Genomic DNA, 6,902 nt, shown 5'->3' on the forward strand with positions numbered 1-6,902 from the left:
CATTTGACTATAAAACGTGACAGTAGCTCTTGTGGTGGGGTCGGACCGTATAGCGGGACGAGAATATCCCTTGAAGAAAATACGTGAGTGTCTTGTGAGGATGATAATAGTGTGCAATAAAGCAACACCGTCAGTTAGAGGTGTATAGGCCTACAGCAAACATTATCCATATATCATCACAAAACGACACATATTCAAACACGAAGTTAGAAAAAGCAAGGTGATACTTTGTTAATCTTTTTGTGATAATATATGGACTCGAGCTATCAAAATAGAGAATACTACATAGCTTGCTGTGTCGTACCAGATTTACACGATTTTTAAAAAAATAATAGTGAACTGCGAGCGAAAGCGAGCTGTTCACTATTTGAAAAAGCAACGAGTGTAAATCGTGTACGACACAGCAAGCCATGTAGTATTCTGTTTATCCTACATACTGTACTTAGGTGTATTTTACTCAAAACGTCCCACAGTGGAGGCATCCAAATTGAAGACGCTTCTTTAACCTCATCTATTCCAAAGCCTCTGCCACCTTTGACGTCATATAACCTTGAACGGTTGAAAACGACCTTAAACACCAAATAAAGATAAAGAAAGACCTTTGACGTCAAAGCAAAGAAACGTCACTCTAGAAAGTGTAGCATGACGTGAACGTTCTAAAACTTCTACCAGGAGAAACAGCATAGCCTAAAAAGGGTTTCCATAATGACGTTTGTCTCGGTGACTCTGGCATCATAAGCAGTCAAAAAGCAGGTCATTTACATGATATACACACGTGTGGTTTGATCGATATTGTTATCTCATGAGTGGTCTCACTCACGTATGTAGGATAACAGTTATTTATCATTATTATCATTATTATTTAAGTTATTGAGACATCACAGTCCGCTAAGAGATTTTCTAGAGCAAATCGAGAAAATGAATTATTGAACGAAGCGCAAAGCGCTGAGTTCAATAATTATTTTCAAGATTTGCTCTATAAATCTCTTAGCGCACTGTGATTGTTTCAATAACGATATTGTCAGTAACGAAAATAGATTAGAACGTTTGAAAAGGCACATTTTTCTGCCAGCGTTAGGAAAAATTGTGGACAGGTCGAGTTAGATCTACTTTTGTACTTGTGTCGGCTTTGCACATTTCGGGGGTATTGACGGTTTTATCGCCGACCATGCATTTTACGATTTGATTACCCGCCTCTGTACCGTTTTATCTATTAGCAACTAACAGTATGAGTTGCAGTTGTGCGAAATGCCTGAACTGAAGGTGTCGTCTGCTACATAATTATACGAGTAGGACAGTCTATTGGATCAGTCGACTTCCAAATGCTGCTTTGTCCAGCTCGAAATCACGGTCAGAAAAAAACTTCCTGCTTTTAGCCGCGGACATTTTTTGGGTCAAGCATCATTGTTTGGTAATGTGGAGACGATAAGCTACATGCCACTAACACAGCGGATGAGAATAATCTTCGCAATTCGAAAGAAGAGGCGCAAACTCACTGTGGCACAGGCGCATGAAATCTGTCAGAAAAAAACACTTCTGCTTTTAGCCGCGAGAAATTTAGGGTCAAGCATCATTTGGTAATGTGGAGAAGATAAGCTACATGTCACTAACACGGAGGATGAGAAGAATCTTCTCAAATCAAAAGAAGGGGCACAGCCTCGCTTTGGGAAAGGGCGGAAGAATACGCTCTCTGGAAAAGTTAGCGCACTCCAAGAGTGCGCTAACAGTTTTAAGCGCATTGCCATTAGCCAATCAACTGTTTCACATCAGTCATGTGACACCAGTACTTACTGACAATACTTCTTATTCCTTTAATAATAATAATAATATGGGAGATTTATAGAGCGCTTTCCGTCGCGATATAACCTTCGTGGTTGAAAACGACGTTAAACACCAAATAAAGAAAGAAAGAAAGAATAGAGCGCTTTACATTCTCTAAGCGCTTTACAATGGAAAAAAAAAGAAACATACATATACACCGCAGCATTCAGCACACAAGTGAAGAACGAAACACTACATCAATACAAGCTGCAAGCATACTAACACAGGCAAAGCATTGAAACATTCAAACACCTGATCAAAAATGCACCATGTTGAAATAAAATTAATCAAAATACTTTGTGAAGAAGTGTGTTTTAAGGTCTTCAACTCTTACCATCTTAATATCGAGGCGTCAATGCCTAACTGAACTCGAGTCCTTTTCTTTTGTGTCAAATCATCATTTGCATGAACGTTCATTAAAAGGATCATTAGCTCGACATTCTAAGTTTTTTTTTTACATTTAGTCAAGTTTTGACTAAATGTTTTAACATAGGGGGAGAATCGAGCTGAGGGTCGTGGTGTATGTATGTATGTATGTGTGTGTGTGTGTACAGCGATTCAGAGAAAACTACCGGACCGATCTTCATGAAACTTTACATGAGAGTTCCTGAGTATAATATCCCCTCCCGCTTTTGTCATTTTTTAGATAAATGTCTTTGATGACTGCATATCCGGCTTTTTGTGAAAGGCGAGGCAGCACTGTCACGCTCTCATTTTTCAACCAAATTGGATAACATGTTTGTCAAGTAATCTTCGACGAAGCCCGGACTTTGGTATTGCATTTCAGCTTGGAGGCTTAAAAATTAATTGATGAGTTTGCTCATTAAAGTTGTCATTAAAATCAATTTTTGAGTCACTTGAGAAAAAGTGACTCTATGTAATCGGTCAGTGTTAGTCTGTCCGGCGGGCCGTCCGTAGACACCACCTTAACGTTGGACTTTTCTCGGAAACTATCAAAGCGATCGGGCTCATATTTTGTTTAGTCGTGACCTCCAATGACCTCTACACTTTAACGATGGTTTCGTTGACCTTTGACCTTTTTCAAGGTCACAGGTCAGCGTCAAAGGAAAAATTAGACATTTTATATCTTTTCTCGGAAACTATCAAAGCGATCGGGCTCATATTTTGTTTAGTCGTGACCTCCAATGACCTCTACACTTTAACGATGGTTTCGTTGACCTTTGACCTTTTTCAAGGTCACAGGTCAGCGTCAAAGGAAAAATTAGACATTTTATATCTTTGACAAAGTTCATCGGATGTGATTGAAACTTTGTAGGATTATTCTTTACATCAAAGTATTTACATCTGTAGCCTTTTACGAACGTTATCAGAAAAACAAGGGAGATAACTAGCCTTTTCTGTTCGGCAACACACAACTTAACGTTGGGCTTTTCTCGGAAACTATAAAAGTGACCGGGCTCAAATTTTATGTGAACGTGACTCATTGTGTTGTGAATAGCAATTTCTTCCTGTCCATCTGATGCCTCATATAATATTCAGAACTGCGAAAGTGACTCGATCGAGCGTTTGCTCTTCTTGTTCGCAAACAGATTTAAAATTGATTGCATTGTATTTCTCATCTTCCCCTAAATTCAAAAATATATAGATATGTCATGTTTACTGTAAAAATATGCTCATAATGAAAGAAAATAGGTTTAGTAAGTACTACGGACGCGTGCTTCGCGGCGGTCGAGCGTGACCCGTCTCGGTCTTCGGTGTGGTTAGCCGAGACTATCTGAATGTAGTCTCGGCGATGATTGGTTTGTGGTGTTTATCTTGACTAAAATAATGTCTTTATATCACTTCACGCGACTTGTTGTTTTGTCTATTAGCAAACATTCTGATAACTAACCTCTCTGAGGCACATTCCTTACCGTATAGACGCTTTGACTCACCATTTTGACCCTGGCCAGGCTTTTACATGGGATCAGAAAATACCTCTACTTGGAAACATACCAAAACAAAACAAATCAACAGCCTGGACGATGTCTTTGCAGAGTGGGATTTGTATGATGAATTAATCCCTTCACCCACATCTGTGGAATCAATTGCTCAGCCAATTCTAACCTTGTACAGAGTCAGGATGTTGATTTTTGATTTTTGTCAATGTGGAGGGATGTTCTCATTCCTTGTAAAAGCTTGATTTTTTATTTTTTTATTTTTATTTATTTATTGATTGATTCATTCCTTGGCCATATCTGTTCGGTGAGCCAAACTGTCTTCCGGGAAACAAGTGTCCCATTACATAACAGTCCTCAGTATCCATACATATCATAACCGTTCCATGGGGTAGTCGGTGGACGCCAGAGCGAGCAGTCCCGGATTCTGAGGCCACTGAGCGAGGATGGCAAAAGGACTTGTGCCAGTGCAGTTTCCGTTGCTTTCCAGGAAGTACCATCCGGGTCCGTTGTCTTTTGCGCACGTGCCGCAGTCGTGGTCTGCTGTGCAGAAAGGGTGGGCAATGCCCTGACCTTTGAACGATTCGTACGTGTTGGGGGCAGTCGCGCTGCTTTCTGAGAAACTGCTGTAGTAGCCGTACTGCAAGGCGTACATGTTATTTTCATTTCCAAGGATGATTTCTCTAAAGGAAGGATTGACTGGATTTATTGTTTGGTCATGGTACGTGTTCCACATATTCAAGCGGTACTGAAACTGGTTCAGGAAGAGGTGCATGTTTTCCAGACCGACAAAATAGTTGCTTTTGTAGAAATTCCCCATGCCCTTCTTGTAATCGTTCCAACCGTAGCTTGCCCAGTCCAGTTCGCTCCAGCCACTGGCATTCTGGACACGGTTGATGAGGTTGGTTGTCCCATAAAGAAGGTTACAGCCGACGAGGAAAGGTTCGGTTGCTGTCGTCGGTTGGATGAGACAAGTGAGAAAAGGGTAACCATAGTTACTGGTGAACAAATCCTTCCCTTCCTTGCAATCTGCCATCAATACAGAAAACATGCGTTGAATGTACAGCTGTTGCTATATCGAAGGAGATAACATTTAAGATACAGCCCTTTTTTGTGTGTTTCCCCTCCATCTTCTTTTCAAACCTTGTTCGTTCCGTGTTGCCTTTGCTTTTTGTTGCCCTTTATTTGTGTTTGTTTGTTCGTGATCCTGATGAAGCCCATTCTGATCATCATCGCTCAACGGCTATCGCCAGTTATCTCTCTGACCGGACGCTAAATTCCTACGCGAATCTATCAAAACAAGAATACAGAGTTATCTCCCATATGTTGTTTGCTAGCAGTGTTCGCGAGACGAAAATGATTGCAGATTGGCCGACTTCGACAGTGATCTCCGTTCTGTTCTTCATAGTTATGATAAAGACATCGTTCTAAGGTCAAAACAAGTCGAAATTTTGGGACTGCTGCCGGAAGGAGACCGTAATATATGGTTGCATCACTGTCAAAAAAATCGTCTGCTCCAGCGAGCGCCGAAACCAAACAGTTGATTATCACGTGACACTTATGCCATATTTAGAGTTGTTTGCACAGTAAATACAGCCGCGAAAAATAGCTCGCTTGAAACTGTCTCACATATCAATTCCTTTGTAATTTAAAAATTACACAACACCATGAAAAATCATTATCGACGATTGCGAATCTGCTTATTTTCATAACACATTACGAAAAGATCTAAATATGTAAAAAAAATCGATTTCTTACCCACAGAAAGAAAACCAAGGCAGGGATAGAATGAGCCGAACTCATTTTGACCTGAGGTCAGGATGGATGAAGCCTTCATAAGCAAAAACTCGTACTGTAGTGTGCTGTCCTTGTATCGGTGAGTACAGAATTCTTTTGTTTTTTAAATGTAAGATATTGTCATGTCTCGTGCATTACGCTCTCTTCTATTAATTCATCTCCCTTCTATCTTCTGTTATCTTAGGTGGTGTCCTGACCGCTTACGACAAAAGAACTACTGTTGAAGAACAAAAGCGTACAAAGCCAGAGCCGCCAATACCCCAGCAGCCGAACTTTCCCGTGTGTGCCCTACTTGCGGGAGGGGATTCCTGTCCCCGATAGCAACAAAAACATGAAACAAGAAAACATCTTTTTCCAGGAGGAAGAAGGTGGGAAGAGGGTAACTGGGTAGCACCCACATGTGTGCGTGTGTGTGTGTGAGAGGGGAGGAGGGGGTAGAGGCGGAGTAGATGGACTAGATGCTGAACAACATACCTATGACATGCTGCGTGCATCCGGGTCCCTTGTAGCAGGGTTTACAGACGCAATCGTTGTTCTGATTTGGAATTTGCATCTCGGTACAATGATGGACCTGCAAAATATTTCATTTGACGAATGTTTAACACAATCAGAATTCATTTCGTCAAGTTCACGCTGCATGCACAAATCAGTTTTCTTTGTGTCACACCAAACTACTCAGCTACATTGTGCAAGCCATAATGTATCGATTGAACATTGAATTTAATTCTTTGAGCCATGTGAAGTCAGAGTCCGACAAAAACTCATATTTAGGCAAATTACGTATAATGACAGTATTATGACAGGTAATATTGTGTGAGCTTTGATGACACTTCTTCGTTGCTCGTGTGCAAGCTGTTAAAACTACGCTACTATGAGATTGTGCAAACTGTGGTGACAGAACTCAGCTGACATTGTGCAAGCTATAATCACAGTACTTGCGTGAGTTATCATGACAGTACTCAGCTGTCATAGAGCAAACTCAGTGCATTACTCAGCTATCATCGGGTAGGCTACAACTATTGACAGTGCTTGGAAGACATTGTGCGAACTATTGGACAACAATCAACTGAAATTTTACAATTTCTAATTACAGCACTCAACCGACCTTTTGAGCATAAAAGCAATCTAGATGCAAGACTGTGATATTGTACTATTTCTAGTAGATGACAGAACCTAACCGACTGTTTCATCATGAAAACACTCTGGATGCAAGACTGTCATATTGTACTATTTCTAGTAGATGACAGCACCTAACCGACTGTTTCAGCATGGAAACATTCTGGATGCAAGACTGTGATATTGTACTATTTCTAGTAGATGTCAGCACCCAAATGACATTTTCAGCATGGAAATATTCTGAATACAAGGCTCTGAGATTGTACAATT

Source organism: Littorina saxatilis, linkage group LG15, assembly GCF_037325665.1.
Source record: "Littorina saxatilis isolate snail1 linkage group LG15, US_GU_Lsax_2.0, whole genome shotgun sequence".
NCBI lineage: Eukaryota > Metazoa > Mollusca > Gastropoda > Littorinimorpha > Littorinidae > Littorina > Littorina saxatilis.